The sequence below is a fragment of the Callorhinchus milii genome, unplaced genomic scaffold, assembly GCF_018977255.1.
Source record: "Callorhinchus milii isolate IMCB2004 unplaced genomic scaffold, IMCB_Cmil_1.0 Scaffold38, whole genome shotgun sequence".
Taxonomy (NCBI): Eukaryota; Metazoa; Chordata; class Chondrichthyes; order Chimaeriformes; family Callorhinchidae; genus Callorhinchus; species Callorhinchus milii.
The window spans coordinates 273,344-291,049 of NW_024704779.1; the positions used below are offsets into that span (position 1 = coordinate 273,344).

General features: G+C 42.5%; 4 non-coding genes across 4 annotated transcripts; 1 reads left to right on the forward strand and 3 right to left on the reverse strand.

Moving 5' to 3' along the window:
- Positions 1-5,076: 5,076 nt before the first annotated feature.
- trnaf-gaa lies at positions 5,077-5,149 on the reverse strand. The gene has a single exon. It is a non-coding gene; the product is annotated as a tRNA-Phe (tRNA).
- A 444-nt stretch (positions 5,150-5,593) lies between these two features.
- trnaw-cca lies at positions 5,594-5,665 on the forward strand. The gene has a single exon. It is a non-coding gene; the product is annotated as a tRNA-Trp (tRNA).
- A 4,209-nt stretch (positions 5,666-9,874) lies between these two features.
- Positions 9,875-9,965, reverse strand: trnap-agg. Its single transcript is given in 2 exon segments — positions 9,875-9,910; positions 9,930-9,965. It is a non-coding gene; the product is annotated as a tRNA-Pro (tRNA).
- A 568-nt stretch (positions 9,966-10,533) lies between these two features.
- trnai-uau lies at positions 10,534-10,627 on the reverse strand. The gene is made up of 2 exons: positions 10,590-10,627; positions 10,534-10,569 (listed from the first exon to the last, which is right to left on the reverse strand). It is a non-coding gene; the product is annotated as a tRNA-Ile (tRNA).
- Positions 10,628-17,706: the final 7,079 nt, after the last annotated feature.

Sequence of the window (17,706 nt, forward strand, 5' to 3'; positions counted from 1 at the left end):
AATCGCTTCGTGAAATCAATCAATTTCTGCTTTACATTTTTTTTTAAAGTCGATTCGTTACTGTGTAACTGAATGACATACACGAATCTAAGATAGTTAGCAATGAAGTGAAGCGGAGATGAGGAGGGATCCACTTACTTATTGGAAGTTAATGATTGAAAATCTAGTCGAGTGCAATAACAAGAATGGAATCATAATGGCTTTCCAAATAATATTATTAATCCTTATATTTCATACAGCGCGAGTGATATCGGGAGGAGGCCTCAAATCGCAGCATATACGGTAAGCTTACCAGGAGTCACATGCATCCCAGCTATCCATGGATCTCTCTCTCTCTTAGAACACATACTGTACACCTAACACCTGAGATTTCTTGGTACAGGGACGCAGGATAGCTATGCGCACTGAGTTGAACCAGCGAAAATTCCAAGGTTTTCCATTGAATGCAAAGTTTGGCAAGTTTCGTGCCGACTACAGTCAAACCTATACGATCGTGCTTTTATCTAGAGGATTATATGCTGCTGACTGCATAAATCGATGACCGCTCACTGGACTGCCCTTTGAACTCCGCCGATGATTGAGCCTGGCTGAACTGTTATCGGTTGTGCCTGGAGCAGTGGGTAAATATGACTATCACGCACAGTTGTCTGGATCCTGCAAAGTCGACACTCTGGAGCAATTCAACTCCTCGTGTCCCCGCTCTTTTACTCTCTCCAAGGAGGATAACTATTATTAAGTCACATGACGTCCGACAGAATGGGTTTTGTACCATCACCTGGAGGGAAAACACGGTGAACACAAAGCAGCTGCCTCAAGTCACATTGTTATTCTGACACTCGGCTTTGAATCAAAGATAACTTTAATTTCCAATAAAGAAACACCTGAGGCAGCTTTTTGTGTTAAAACATTGGAATTCAGTGGGGTGATCTTTTGGTGATGGATTTCTATTGAGAGTCTTTACCAGTGTTCAGCACTCAGTGATGAAGGACGAGCTTGGGGCTTGAATAGGTGAAATGTAGCTTTGATTTGGCTCTGTAACGCACATGCGACGAGCTCCGATGTGAAGAAATTTACCAATTAAATTTCTTTTTGGTGTCCCGAATAATCTTTTAGAACTAACGTTAATTTTGTTTGATGTTAATGTGTTTGAGAATTGACCAGCAGCGGCTTCTGTTGAACGAAGATTTCGATTAATATTAATGCTCCGTAATCTGTATGAATAAAAACTAGGAAATATGAACACATTGGTGTGTAGCTAAGCGGGAGAGTATTCAATTGCAGACCAAGTTCAAATCCAGAGTTTTTTTCAGGTGGAGTCAATATTGCCAATATAAAATCTGTAATTTTCTTCATATTTTAATCATCTGTTAATTAATTACAGTCACTGCATTTGATATAGCAGCTGTCACAATAAGTGAATCAATAGCGGGTCACACAAATTGATGCTCCAAAGACAAGAGACAAATGTATCTAATGTATCCATTTACTAAAGAAAATGTGGCCTGTAAATGGATGTAAGGCAACACAGCGCTAATCATATTCTAGTTATCTGAGTTATCAGGAAATCAGTTTCGGCTGGCTGGTGATCCCCACAACGTGCGCTGCTGCCCCTCCGTCCCTGGTATCGACTGATACCGGTTACTGGATGACCTGCTCTGCTTGCGCCTTTCCTCTCTCTCGCTGTCGAAAGACAGACTTGGCTGATAATCAAGAAGTCCGTCTTGTTACTAACATTCTGCTGTTCCAAATCTTCAGTTTCTGTGGTTTCGGTAAGAGAGGTCAGGCCTTCGCAAGTGTCACCACAGAGCTCCTCCTCTGTTCTCTTCCCGATCCGAGAAAACTTCATTCAGTTTCTAAACGTATTGACATTTACAGTCACATCACCGTCATACCATTTCCTAGCTTCAGATCTGGTCATCTTAACCTACAAATGGTGATCATCGTGTCGGTACCTCTCCGTGATGGGTTCACTGACCCCTCTTCTGCTTTCACCCTCCTCCACAACACCCTCTCCTCCACAATTGACACTCTTGCCCCAATCACATCCCGTAATGTCTCCTACTCTCGCTCCTCCACCGGTTCACCACCCACGTCAGTTCACTGAAGAGCCAGGTGCGGGCCACTGAATGCACCTGGGTCAAATCTGGCCTAACGATTCACGACAAATCTGGCTGGACCTCCTCAAAATCTACCGCTCCACTGTTGTCTCGGCCAAATCGTCCTTCTACTCCAGGATAATCCTGGAGGCGAAGAACAATCCCAGGCTACTGTTTTCTACCACATCACAACTCCTCCGTCCCCCCCGCCACCCCGCGCAGGTCATCACCTCCAACCTTCACTGCGAGGAAATGCTGGATTTCCTTGAATCCAAAATCAAGGGAATTCGCTCCGCGGTCACTTCCCCTCCAACATCCACCCACCCCCCACCCCTCCCTCCCACACTCCGACTCCAACCCATCCTCCCGTACAAACTTTCGTACCCGTTTCCCCACCCTCTGTCACCAAACGCATACCATCCCTGAAACCCACCACCTGCTCCCTTGACCACATTCCACTCCACTCCTTACCTCCCAGCTCCACCTCCTTGCCCCAAATATCACAGATATCGTCAACCTGTCCCTATCCTCTGGCTCTATTCCCTTAAAAACTGCCACCGTCACTCCCACCTTGATAAAACCCTCCCTTGATGCGTCGCAGCTATCATGCTACCGGCCCATCTCCAACCTCCCCTTCCTATCCAAGGTCCTGGAAAGAGTTGTCGCCTCCCAGCTGCCCTTTTTCCTCTCCACCATTCATTATTCGAACCCCTTCAGTCGGGTTTCCGTGCTGCCCATAGCACAGAAACTGTCCTGGTCAAGGTCACCAATGACATCCTGACCATCTGTGACCAGGGCTCCCTCTGCCTCCTCGTCCTCCTCGACCTATTGACAGCATTCGATACGGTCGACCATGCTATCCTCCTCCACAGCTTATCCTCCCACATAAGCCTTCAAGTCCCTGTCCTTGAATGGTTTAGGTCGTACCTCTCCCACCGTCTTCACTTTGTTTGCACGAATATTTTTTTCCTCCGGCCCCCGCACTGTCTCGTGCTGTGTCCCTGAAGGCTATGTCCTCCTTCCCCTCTTCACCCTCTACATGCTCCCCCTTGGTGACATCATCCGCAGACATGGGGTTAACTTCCACATGTATGCGGATGACACCCAACTCTAACTTTTCTCCTCTACACTCAACTCCACGACCACCGATGTCCTGACAGCTGCCTGTCCGACATCGAGTCCTGGACGAGAGACAAATTTCTTCAGCTCAACGTGTAAAGCTGAGGCCCCCTGATTGGCTCAGGTTAGCGACTCCGCACCTCAGGCACTGACAGCATCAGCATCCAAGGCTGCATTCTCCACCAATCAGGAACCTCGGGATTCTCTTCGACCCTGAGCTGTCCTTTCTCACTCATATCGGCGCCACAACTGGCACCGCCTTCCATCACCTCCGGAATGTCGCCAGACTACGGCACTACCTCACCCCTCACGCTGCTGAAACTCTGGTCCACGCCTTTATCACCTCAAGGCTGGACTATGGGAACTCTCTCCATGTCAGCCTTCCCAGCACCTCCCTCCACAAACTGCAGGTCACTCAGAACTCTGCAGCTCGTGTACTGTCCCGGACCAGGCTTCTCGCCCACATCACACCCACCCTCGCTGGCCTCCACTGGCTCCCCATCCCCGAGAGGATCGATTTCAAGATCCTCATCCTCACCTACAAGGCCATTCACGGCCTTGCTCCCTCCTACCTCTCTGACCTACTATCCCCCTACTTACCTGCCCGTACCCTCCGTTCCTCTGGCTCCGGTCTGCTCCACATCCCCCGCGCCAACCGCTCTACCATCGGGCGCCCGGCCTTCAGCCTCTCAGCCCCGAGGCTCTGGAAGTCTATCCCCCAGTGCCTTCGCCTTGCTTCCTCGCTTTCCTCCTTCAAGGACGGTCTCAAGATATTTCTCTTTGACGTGCCTTCAGCTCCCCTCTCTTACTCTCTACCCCCTCCTCGCTCCCTCTCTTCCCTCCCATCACCCTGACCATTTCCTCCTTGCTCGGGTTCTGACCCAACTGTACAGCGCCTTGCGACGTCCTCCCGACGTGAAAGGCGCTCTATAAATGGAATCTTGTTGTTGTTGTTGTTCTTCTATAGCAATCCTTCATACCGCTGGAGCTCATTCCGCCTCTCCAGCTTAATTCTGTTCACAGCTCCTTCCAGTGGCCTCTCTGCTGGCGTTTTAGTACACGTTTGTCTCGACCATAATTGCACGAGCACCGATTTTAGTCTGATTCCTCCCATGTGTCATTTTGTCAAAGCGCATCTGGAAACAAACCTGGTTTACATCTATTACGTTTCGCTTCTTTGATTCTGATCTTCCCAAATAATTCGCTAAGATTCATCACCATGTAATTTTTTGGGAAAATCCATATGGCTGCCGCTCACAATATTCTGCTTCTCCAGATACAATAATAATATTCAACCGCAGGGCAACGCAGAGACAGAGGAACAATGAATTAATCACCAAGAATCAAACATGGCTCACAACAATAGAAATTCTTGCATAATACCATTAAACCACTGGCGCTGCAACGGATGCTTATTTCGCCTATTGAATGGGATACTTACTGCGTTGTTATGACCAAGACAGTTCATTTGCTTCCATATACAATCAGAGTGGGAAACACGGACAATATTCATTAAAATTTAAAATTTGGGCGCGTCCGGGATTTGAACTCGGGACCTCTCACATATTTATTCATTTCCTAACCCCAAAGCGAGCATCATACCCCCAGACCAACGAGCCATTTTATGTACCAAATAACTCACGTATCAACAGAAGAACTTGACAGTATCATACTGAATGAATCCTCGTTGATTTGCTGCACATTAATCGAAATTCCTCACATTTTCAATCATTGCAAATAATAAATTGTGTTCTTGTGATTGAAACTGAAATATGCAGAAGAGTCATAATGTAATGACTCCCAAAGAGTCTTAACAGGACATACGTAAGCTATGAGTTGCAGCCAAACTGAATAAAAAAGATGCCGAAACCCGGGATTGAACCAGGGACCTTTAGATCTTCAGTCTAACGCTCTCCCAACTGAGCTATTTCGGCGGTTGTAAAATTACGTTTTTCTGCTTGTTTTCAAAAATTGCACAAATCTTGATTTCTAGTGAAACTCCTCTTAACTTATGGTCGCTAATTTTGGGGACTTTTAGGAAAGTTATATTCACAAAATGTAAACTGCTGCGCACCCCTTTCAACTTAGGAGAACTGGTTCTAAGGGATTTTTCACAGATGTTCAGGAACCCACTCAGAACATGCAGCGCATCGTCATCTTTCTTTGCATCAAACAGATGTTCAGGAGCTCCGAATATCGTCCTTCAAGCGAGAATTGTTTTCTAATGAAACACCTTTTTACTTCTGTTCGCTCATTATGGGGACTTTATAGCATTTGACTAATTTGTCGAATCCTCATTATTACTTTCATGATACAGGTGTTGCTCTGTTTTATTTTCCGCCTCTACAATTCTAGTCTGTTTTCCAAGAGAAGCTGAAGACCTCGTGGCGCAACGGTAGCGCGTCTGACTCCAGATCAGAAGGCTACGTGTTCAAATCACGTCGAGGTCAATGTTTTGATTTACGTTCACGTGAAAAACAACGAAGTGGACAATCTTATCTGCACATTTTAAAGTTTTACCAGCGAAGTGAAACATCTTACCACAGCTGAGTTTTCTCAGCTTAAAAGCAACATGTTGAAATTATTTTGAAAACAAGTATTAATTTACATTTCTGTCTTCCGGTGAAGAGTAAAGAGAGTTGAACTCTAATCAATTCCAGCATTTCTCTTAACCTTCTCTAATTATTTTCTTGTTTTATTTTGTGGATGGTGATGAGCCCGAATCCGCCACTACCTGACCACTCAGGTCGCTGAAACTCTTGTTCCTGCCTTCATCACCTCCAGGCTCGACTGCTTGTCGGCCTTCCCAACTCCCGCTTCCACTTCTGCTTGTCTGCGTGTGCAAGTCTGTGTGCCTCAGCGTGTGTTTGTGGGACTCAAGGTGCGTGTGTGTGTGTGTCTGTGGTCAAGGTGTGTGCGTGCGTGCGTGTGTGTGCGCGTGTGTTTGTGTGTATGTGTGTGTGTACGTGCGTGTATGTGTGTGTCTGTGTGAGCGTGTGGGTGTGTCTGTGTGCGTGTGTGTGTCAAGGAACATATATCAGGACTTCCTGTTGGAATACACCCACGGAAATAAATCAAGTGCATCAAACAAGAGCTGAATCATCGGCAGAATCAATACGGTAGGCACCACCCTGCAAAGCTAATACGTGAGATCAAGTTAATTTGGTGCCACTAACAATAGGATTTGCTTTGTGTCGCTCATGATTTCCAATCTTTCGATTCATTTGCGACATGTTCTTTTAAAAAATGTCCTCCACAATCTACAGTTAATCCAGAACTCTGCAGCCCGTGTCTTTTCCCGCACCAAACTCCGTGACTCCATCTCCCCCTATTCTCGCCTGACTCCGTTGGCTCCCTATCTTTCAGAGGATCCAGTTCAAAGTCTTGGTTCTCACCTACAACGTCTCGCACCACCCTATATCCTTGATCTCCTAACCCCATACCAACCCGAAATCTACCCTCCGCTCAGCCGGCTCTGGCCTGATCCACGTCTTCCGACTCATCGGCCGAAATATTGTCGTGAGAGACTTCAGCCATTCTGTCCCCAACATTTGGAACACCATAACTCAATCAATTAGCCTCGGCCCCGCCTTAGCCTCCTTCATGTCCCGCCTGGAAGCCCTCCGCTTCGATCATGCTATTGGTCAACCACCTACCCCGCATCTCCTTTCTTCCATCTGACCCCAGTTCGGTTGTGAAATGCTGTACAAGGTCCAGCGCCTTGGAACGTCCTCCTGACGTGGGATGCGCTACACAAATGAAAGCTTGTTGCTGTTACTTGCCTTTTTCATGAGCGATTTACAATGACATGGGAATCAGCGTTGAATTATGAAGGCTTGAATTTAGAACCATTAAGCTATGCTGTGGAAGGTAAAAGGTTATTCAGGCTTAATCTTGCTCCTCAGTCAACGGCACGTTACCTCCAGACACTTTTTGTTTCGGAATTTGCAGGCTTTGATATGAGCAACCGGGTGACTCTCATGAGACTCTTTGTACGCTGCGTCCTGTGTGAATTGAATCCTCGTTATTATCGCGGATAGTATTCCCGCCTGTCACATGGATTCAATTCTCCGACGGGCAGGTAGTTTTGGCCTTTTATTTTTTTAAGCAAACTGGAACCACGAAAATTTTAATTAAAGTAAATATATTGGTGTGAATAGAAGGAAATCGTGCAAAAGTGGTGTTTGCCAGTTGTATGTTCTTGGGGCTGGATGCTTATGGTGACAATTTCCTTTAGTATTATTCTCTGTCGCTTTCACAATCACATTCCTGGAGATTCGGACTCCTTTCGCCAATTTTTACGTTTGCAGATGCTTGTGTATGATATTTGCGATTTGGGCGCTACTGTGGATTCCTGTAGCTCAGTGGTAAGAGCACTCGCTTTGCAAGTGAAAGACCTGAGTTCAATTCCAGGCAGAGGGCGAAACCTTGGGCAAGTTTCCTTACTCCATACGCCTTATAATAATGCCTCCAAAACCCAAAACAATAATAAATTGTTCATTTTCAATCTACGACTGTTTGTGGGACATTGCTGTGCACAATTGACTGCCGCGTTCGCCCACAAATATACAGTCAAATCACTTCACAGTGAGTTCTGTGAAGCGCTTTGGGATGTCCTCCTGACATGAAAAGCGCTATATCAAATGCAAAGATTATTATTATTATTACTGGAATCTGAAACGCAATCGTCCAAATGGTTTAGAATCGGTGTTGTTTACTGTATACATGTATCGAAGCTATGTATTCTGAAGTTTATTGGAAACAAAGGAAGTTACAAATTGATAGTGTCAGAGAGGCACAAACCTAGAGGAACAGACGTCAAATATTATTCAGGAACCCAGCTTTCTACAAACTGCTTCTCTGTCTCATTTCCCAGGTTCCCATTCCCCAGGCTATTTCACCAAGGATTCAATCATCTTTCTCCTTCCCACACAGTGTGGCTCCCACACCCAGCCCCAGTCGATCCAACAAAAATAATCCAACAGATTCGGACCCGGTAAATCTGCTTGAACGCTTATATTGTTAGATTAGGTGAGGACAATAATTGCTGTCAAGATCTAGTATTATTTTCAAATAAATTATTCCTGAAGTTTCACAAATGGAGGAGCCACAATCAACCAACATCAAAAATTTGTGTCAATTCACAACTATTGCAGTTAGTTATACAGAGATCAGGTATACACAACAGAGAAAAGGACTGATATAGAGTGTAGAGGCCTGTGATGCAGAGATCAGGGCTATTTTAAAGAGACCAGGATTGTTATACTGAGAGCAAGCCGGTTATGCAGAGATCGTTCCTGTTATACAAAGTCCAGGCATGTTATTAAGTGACCTGTGTCTTTTACACACAGATTAGGGAGTTAACTTTTCAAAATGGTAAATCAATGCCACCGAATAAACTTACGTGGTATTCCAAATGCTACAAAAATGGGGTAGTAAATAGCGATGATTGCAAGCAGCGTTGGAAGTACCATGCTTTTTTTTTTACGCTACAACATTATTTTTGCTCAAGCCGGAGGCTTCAGTTGACACACTGATGTCACACTGAAAGCAATGTTTACTTATATCGAGCAAGTATATGATACTTGCATTAAGGATTAACTTCAATTAGTCCAATTAGTTCCAGATATGTGAACAAACAAGATAATGCGTTTATGTAAGTACTGCGCTTGTGAAAGTTGAAAAACGTTGGTTATTGTGAAATGGAAAAGAAGTATTTAAAAATCAAGCCTGGAACAAGTAAGTACCGAATGATCGGAACAATATTATTAAAACATTTTACATAAATTTCAAGAACAAATTTTCACTGTATCCAGATACAGCCACATGCAGATGCAGTTCATGCAGAGAAGTGCAATGGAGAATTTAAAGTTTAAATTATATTATATTCCCACACTTGAACATAGAATATTGAAGACCGAGATGGGGTGGTTGTCAAAAGGTGGCGAAGGAATAGTAAACAAGAGTGTGGTCATGTGGCCAATGAAGAATATCTTGAAACTGATCAAGGAAAAGGTGTATGAGCGAGTGAGCTCTGGATTTAAAAGCAATAACAACAATTTGCATTAATAAAACTTACGATCGATAAAGGCTTCAGTTCACAATATTCACTGCAGTGACATCAGCATCTCCTCAAGCTCAGACACTGTCAGCTGGAGCAGCCGGACGCACATTCTTCACATGTGCTTGTCCGGTACTAGCAAAGTAGTACCGGGACTTGTGTCCTGGACTTCCCACATGACTCATGATCTAAAATTTCAGCTGTTCTGCCATTTCCCCAGAAGTTTTTTGAAATATATAATCACGTAATTCCCCTCTGCAGATTTTCAACTCTCAAAAATTCCTTCACCAGTTTCACTATATTACAGCTTCGCTGTATTCACAGCTCACTCCAGAAAGATTTCTGCTGGAGATTTTCTATGAGTTCTTCAATTGGTGCACATCTCCTCCATGATTCCGCGTGCACTGATTTTAGTCATAGGAATCTTGCATAATAGTCAAGTGACTCAATAGGAATCTGCATAATATCACTACACCGCAACAGATGCTTATCTCCCTCTTTTAAATTGTTTACTTACTACATTTATATTTCCACGTTAGTTTATTTGTTTGAAAATGAAAACGGTGTGAGAAACACAGACAACATTCTGCTAAAATTTGGGCTCGTCCGGGATTTGAACCCGGGACCTCTCGCATATTGACTTAGTTGCTAACCCCTAAGCGAGAATCATACCCCTAGACCAACGAGCCACTCGTGCTCCAAATAACTGAAATTTCAAAAAGAGAACTTCGCAATACAAAATTTAATGGAACTTTATTGATTTGCTGAACAATTAACGAAAATCATCGTGATCTTCAAATAGAATCAACAAAAATGATCAAAGAGTGCTGGTTAATTGCTGATTTCATGTGCCAGCGAGACCACAGTTAATCAACTCACATACCACTTATCAACAAATATTTCTATGCACAATGACAAAGAGACGGTTCGTTTACTAACGAGTTTGATGGGCAATGAAACATAAGACTGTCATTGCAGCTCACTTGAAGGAACTCTCATGTTTCCTGAGATTCGATGTCCTCCTGCCTTAACATGCAATGCCTCTGTTGCAGGATTTTTTCACTTGAAACCAAGTTTGATCCAACATTTATGTTATATTTATTTCCAATTCTTACTGAGCGGCCTCCAGGAGCGTTTATTGAGGTTTGGTAAAGCACCGAACTGACAGAGGGTGAATCACAACAAGAAAAACACTACTCCGTGACCTCCCCTGTTGTCCACTCATGCAACTCACTTGACTAAACCAATGAAAAATACTGCTCTAGGTGAGGATCGAACTCACAACCTCAGCATATCTCGAGGAAGTACTGTCATATAAGTACCGCGCGCTAACCTATTGCGCCACTAGAGCCGCTTTAGTATACACTTTAGTTGATGATTTCAGTTTGGCTTTCAAAAATAGCAACAGTAATTACCAATTTAGGTTAATTTTAGGGAAGTCCGAGTTTCAATTTCTTAGACTCGACTTTTCTTCATTTTGAAGAAATGTAACGCAGCTCAGCACCCACCTTCCAAACTCCTCAATACCGATCCCCAGCTCAGGTCCGAAACACATGAAGTCCTGTTCCGTGGGACGTCGCCTCGACGTGAAAGGCGCGATGGAGCGCGATAAGTGAGGGGAGTAATCAGGAAATATATAGTACCCTAAATGTGTTGTGTTCAGCTGCTCAAAACAATAATTATGAACTCGGGAGAACTCAGCACCATGAATAACTGATTTGACCAGTGATCAAAGTGGTGAGTTCCGCTTGAAAGCTCCACAGGTAGTTCCACCTGCAGCACATTAGGGGCCAATGTCGTGTTTCAAACCATTCAGAAAATCCTGCAACAGCGACACCAAGAAATTCTGCCTCAGATCCATCGAATACTTGATTGATGAGCACATTTCACGAAGGAAGAATTCAATTGGAATATTATTTGGAATTTGGAGGTAAAATACACAATATGGATAAAATTTTTGCTAGATTTAGCCAGTTCGGAAAGTTCCCTTGCTGTCCAGTTGCATCGTGAGGGCTTCAAGAGGCTTTATATACATTATATATTATTTTTAAAATCACATATGACATACTATTTTTTATATAGTACGATGTAACCCGGCAATGCTTATTGAACTGAGCGTCCGTTATTTGTTAAAAATTTAATTTTTTTTGCAATGAATCAGAGTAAAGGGATATTTAAACACCTTCTTCATGTCCTCTCTAAACTTAGACTGGGTCACCGCATAGATACATGTGTTTGTACAGGAACTCAAAAGCTTAAGCATAAATCCCGTCTGTTGGAAGATATGTCGAGAGCTGTTGACTTGTGCTTCATAATTGTAGTTTGTAATTGGCCATTTCAATGTATAGATAATATTCGTCATCCATAATAGTAGAAAACTCGCTGATATACTAAAAAGTAAAATAATGGATTTTCTTCGCTTTTCCATCTCTGGATCTTTCTGTTTCTCCCCATTCTCATTGACACGGATTCTCCTGCGGATTCTGCTGGCTAATAAAATGTGTCTGATAGTCAGAGAATTAAAGAGGGAAATCAAAACTAAAACAACTAGAGGAGTGAACACTCGGTAGGACCATGTAAACACTTTCCAAATTGGCAGACTATAATAGCTTGCTTTCCCAGTACAGTAAAATGGGAAATTATTAATGATCACCAAATGAGTAAATGCAAAGTACCAAGGTGCACTTTGGACACAGTTTATCGCACTCACTGTTATAATAATGCAAACAGCAGTTTTCACAGAGCAATATGCAGTTTTTATCTTCTGACGACAAATGGCCACAAAACGATCGAAAGTGAAAGCAGCTGTAAACCAGACAGAACATTGTGTGGCGAAAACCAGCAGAACAGCTCTGATACTGCACACCGGAGTGTAAAATAAGAAACTAATAGGGAAATAAAAAATATTTATGCGATTGAATAATACGTCAGTGATAATGACCATCAGATCTGCCGCTGCCATGGCCACCAAGTAGAGAGTGACGCCTTTGGAGAGACCGCAATTTCCCCGGGCCAGGATCAGAATCGCCAACAAGTTAACTATGGATAAAGTAATAAAAGAGAAATAACGACCAGAAGCCTCATAGTATGTGGGTCAGGGACTTCAAAACTGTTAGAATGGGTTCTTTGTATGATGAGTAATTTTGTTAGCGAATCAGATTTTGGGACATCAATTTCGTCAAAGAAGCAATGAATCAATTTACTCATTTTCTTTCTTCGTTTGCCAGAACACCGATCAAAATGCAATTCTTTATTCAAAGTGTCATTGCTTTATTACAGTCAACCAACTAGTCAAATAGGATCTCTGTCTCATCGGAAGGAAGGCACATTCAACAATGCAAAGCATTTCCATTTCTGCACTCCTGTGTCAGACTAGACTATGTGTGTTAGAATACTGTCGTGTGCTCCTTGGGGCTGACCTGGTTTTAAATTGGCTTGCATCACAAAGTAATACCGGAAGCGAGTCAGGTGCATTATCAGAGATGCTGTACTTTAGATAAAATTTTGAACCGAGTTACCATAATCTGAAGGACAGCATCTCTGATAATCCAACCCTTCTCAATATTGCAATGTGAGCCTTGGTTGTGTGCTTAACTTACCAAAATGGATCTTGAACTGATATTCAGGGTGTGAATTGCGGGTATTGGTGGAAAATAGCCAGCTGTAAAGAGCATGGATGGCAATCAAATATGCTATCTCGCCTGCTTTGCTGCTCTTCCTTGATATCGCAACAACCTACGAGTTAAGGGATTCGGCTTTCAGCGTTGAAAGGTGCAGAGGGTAACAACCCGATTCCCTCAAGGTTCTACTGGTGAGCCAGGATGACACGGCTTATCTATGATCAGCAATATTCTGGTGTAACATAACTCCGACTTCTGACTCACGAACCTGGCTCATCAACCAAAACATCGACATTGTTCTGAAATTCATTTCCCAAGTATTTCTTCATGGAACCTGTTCAGTTCCAAGGAGAACACACTTCACTTCACCCTCCACCAACCGTGAAGGATTGAGTGTTTTCACTGAGCCACACAGAACACCAATTAACAGAATGCACAGCGAGTCAACGACTTTCATAATAATTCATATCTCACCAGGAACTCCAACTATAGCAAGAATGGGGTAGTAAATTACTTCCACGTCATATATTGTTAAATATACCATGTTTTCAAGCAGACAAGCCCACGTTCGTTCTTTCTGCAGGATGGTTCCTCTGAACAGAATGAATTGAACTTTATAACAACTGTAAGCCTCCAGGGAAGAATTAATTGGTATCATGACTGATGTCATTTTACGGTCATTGAACACATATATTGCATCCAAAACAACTCTCTGATATGTGACAAAGAACAACAGAAAAAAATGTGAACTGGACACTGAGAATTTCTGTCTTCATTCACGAACAAATATATTTACTTTTATTTTAAGTTGGTGAGACCCATGAGTTATCTGTCTTAAGTTATTTATTCGCGAAATTTTTCTTAGATTTTTCGCGAAGAATGCACTTTTAGACGTCATTCTGACGTGTCCTCTCCACCTGAAAAGCTTTGGCTAATGCGAAGATTCCTCTCTTTCTATGAATATCGTGTTTTTATTTGTGAGATACACAGTATGTGAGAGAGACAAAGGGAGAGTGTTAGATATAAAATGTTTGAGAAATTAGAGCCTGAGAGTATGGGAGATGAAGTGCGACAGAGAGAGAGAAAGAGAAAAAAAGAAAGAAAGAGATTATTATATGAGGATCACATGAGAAGATTACATTTCAAAAAAATATATTTTCAAACATCATTCAATATCTGCGGATTCTCTGTTACAGTTTCTTCACTTTCGTTCAAAATGTCACTTAATCCATCACAAAAACAGCAATTTGCCTTGAGTTTTGTCTTTCATACCGGGAAGAGGACTCACTCATGTAAAGCACATTTGTGAACTTCCACTGGAAGCTTTCACTTAGGATGTCCACAATCGTGGAAACTAACGTGATGCTGAAAGGAATACTATAGTACAGCACATGAGTTTGTTGATACAACACAAGGCAATATTCAAAGACCGTGAGCTGGACCAGGAGGAGGTGAAAGCCTGAAACCCATATTCAATACGTAGTAAATAAAAGGTCAAAAATATGAGCATATAAAAATTTCTAGGCGAAAGGAACCAAGGTCCACCGAGTTTACCTGCGACCATCGAGTTTACCTTCAAATCAATTGAGCGACAGAGACATGTCTGTATACAATTTTGCCAGAAGAAAACTGCTTTTGGTTGATGTAATTGCTGTCACAGTGAAGCCCTGGGTTGTCGTGAAATGAATACATTTGTAAGTAAGATATTCAAAGATAAAATCTGAATAGAACGAGATAGAAACACTGACCGCTGTGAGACATGGGATTGTTTGCTAATCCGGCTTCATGTTCTCCCACACCGGATATTTAAATGAAGTACAAAAGGCTTTAAAGTTTGATTCGGATGATATCAGCAACTAATTCAGAACATTTTTTTTGTTCAGCGAGTCCAGTAGCTCAGTGGTAAGGGCAGTCGCCTTGCAAGCGAGACACCTGTGGTCAATTCCAGGCAGGGCGAAACCTTGTTAAAGTTTCCTAACTCCACGCGCCTGATAATAATCCCTCCAAAAAAAGAAACAACAATTGATTGGTCATTTTAAATCCACGACTGTTTGTTGGACTGCTTGCGCAATTGGCGGCCGTGTTTCGCCCACATATACACGGTGACTTCACTTTGCATTATATTTTCGGAAGCGCTTGGAGACGTCTAGAATTCGTGAACAGCGCTATATCAAATCCAAAGATTATTATTTATTATTTATTATTGTCGTAGAATAATTTGGAATGAGGTTAGAAATACAGGAATTACGTAATCGCAGAGAATCATCAGTTATGCTATTCACGCTGAGCTGCAATGCTTACAAATAAATATTTCGAAAAAGTTGAATGATTCCAGAAAACGTTACAGACAAAATTTTCTGTGAGGCGATTGATTAGCGCCGTTGGCATTTAACTGAAAGGTTGGTGATTCAAGCCCAACTAGGGACGACACGCTCCTGGATTAAATATATTATTTTTAATTTTTTCTTTGCACTTGAAAGAAATCGTGAAAATGTGATTGACTCTGCGGTCTTTATTTTCTAAACACTGCAAAACATTCCGCAAAACCTTCATTGGTGAATGGGAATTTTTTTTGCTTTTTCTTGGAAATCGAAAGGATTTCTACATCCTGTCATCGGCACGCATTCGAAATTCAAGAACAAATTACTAGTGAGAAGATTTTTAACTCTTGCTGATGAATGGAATTGCTGTAGCTGGTGAAACTACTGAAATTAGTGGAACTAATTGAATCAAAGTGATCGAAGGGCCAATGACACTGTGTTTATCGTATATTATAATGAATGCCCAATTGTTTGACCGCAAGATGGTAGAACGAAGAATGTCGTCAGACTGGGAAAGTAATACCAGAGGAGTCCAATAAGGATTTCCTTTTGGGACTATTTTGTTTAATATGTTTATTAATCATCTTAAACCAGCAGTCACAAGCCCAGTGGCTAAGTTTGCATGTGACACCAATCTAACGACAGCAGTTGATTTGAAAGCTGAACAAGATAGGTTACAGGAGGAAATGAACAAGCTTGGGAATGCGGCCGATCAGCGGGAGATGAAACTCAATGTGGAGAAATGTAAAGTACTCCACATGGGGACAAAATAGACCTGTAATGGACTATTCTTTGGTTAGAAAAAAAAAGTATGGAAAATAAAAAGAATCTGAGGGTCCTGATTGACAATAAACGAAAGCTTTCCCAACAATGCTCTGTGAAAGTGATTAAAGCAAACTAGATTTTCGTATGTATCAAAAGGTGAATAGCAAGCCGAAATAGTAGTGTTATCATGCCATTGTGCAAACTATTGCTGAGAACCTACTTAGGCTGCAGTGCACAGTTCTGGTCGACGCAGTACCAAAATGATGTCAAATAATTCAAAAGATACAGAGGAATGCGAACAAAATGTTTGACAGAATGGAAGGATTGGACAATGAGCAGTGACAAAGTCAATTCGGCACGGAACTCAAACACTATTTCGGTGAGCAATAGAGAACTAGTGGAAGAGTCTGGAAAGAGAAGATTGACAGGATTTAAGATATAAAGTGGAGAGACAATATATATCACGCGATGCTGATTCAACTTGTCCAGAAAGGTAAAACTAGAGGACATTAAGGTCAGAGGTACATTGCTGAGGAGAATGCATTATCTCAACTAGAGGAGAATGCATTATCACATCTTCGAGACGTCTCAAAGCGCTTCCTTGGATGACTCTCAATTGTGTTGACAATATATATGGTCGGTGAAATGTGGCAGCCAATTCCGCACAGCTATTTCCCCAAATCAGTTGTGGATTTATTGCTCAATTTATTATTAGTTTTTAAAGTGAATGTTACACCCTGAATAAGCAGACTGCCAGTCGACTTGCAACTGTGATCCTACTTGCTGCTCAGCAAACAGAGGCACATCGAGTAGGAAAATTTGCCCAACATTTGCCCAGCTGGGAATCGAACCAAGTCTCTCTTGGGAGGCGAGAGCTCCAACGAATTAGCTACATTACTACAATGGACTGAAATGGTCTTTACAAGATGTTTTCCTTTATATGTAAAGCAATGAAAGTAGAGTTCGTTGCAGCGCTTTGCTATTGTCCTTATGCCGCTGTAATAGGTGGATTGAGTAAACAATTTACTATTATTATTTTTTAAAGAGATCATTAGCCCAGAAAAAGCGATCCGCCAATCGATAACCAACTGCGCTCCTACTAACTAAAAATCAAACAGAGGCGTGTGGAGATGGGAATCTTGCCGAATCTCGCGGAGTCCTGTAGCTCAGTGGTTAGAGCACTCGCTTTGCAAATGAGAGACCTGAGTTCAATTCCAGTCAGAGGGCGAAACCTTGGGCAAGTTTCCTTACTCCACATGCCGAATAATAATCCCTCCAAAACCCCAAAAAAATAAGAAATTGGTCATTTTCAATCCATGATTGTTTGTGGGACATTGCTGTGCGCAATTGGCTGCCGCGTTCGCCCACAAATATACAGTCAATTCACTTTACAGTGTGTTCTGTGAAGCGCTTTGGGACGTCCTCCCGACGTGAAAAGCGCTATATCAAAATGCAAGGATTATTATTATTATTGCCCAACATTTTGCCCGGTTGCGAATCAAACAAAAATCCCTCACTTGCGAGCAGAGATTTCTAACATCTAAGCTACGGGCCTTCAATGGACTGAAATCGTCTTGAAAAGAGGTTTTCGTTTATATGTAAAACAACGAAAGCAGAGTTGGTTGGGGTAACATTGTGGCTCAGCGTTAGCTCTGTTCCTGTACAGGGATTTCATTGCCTTGCAGCACTGTGCCTCTGACCTTAAGCCACAATGGTACGTGGCA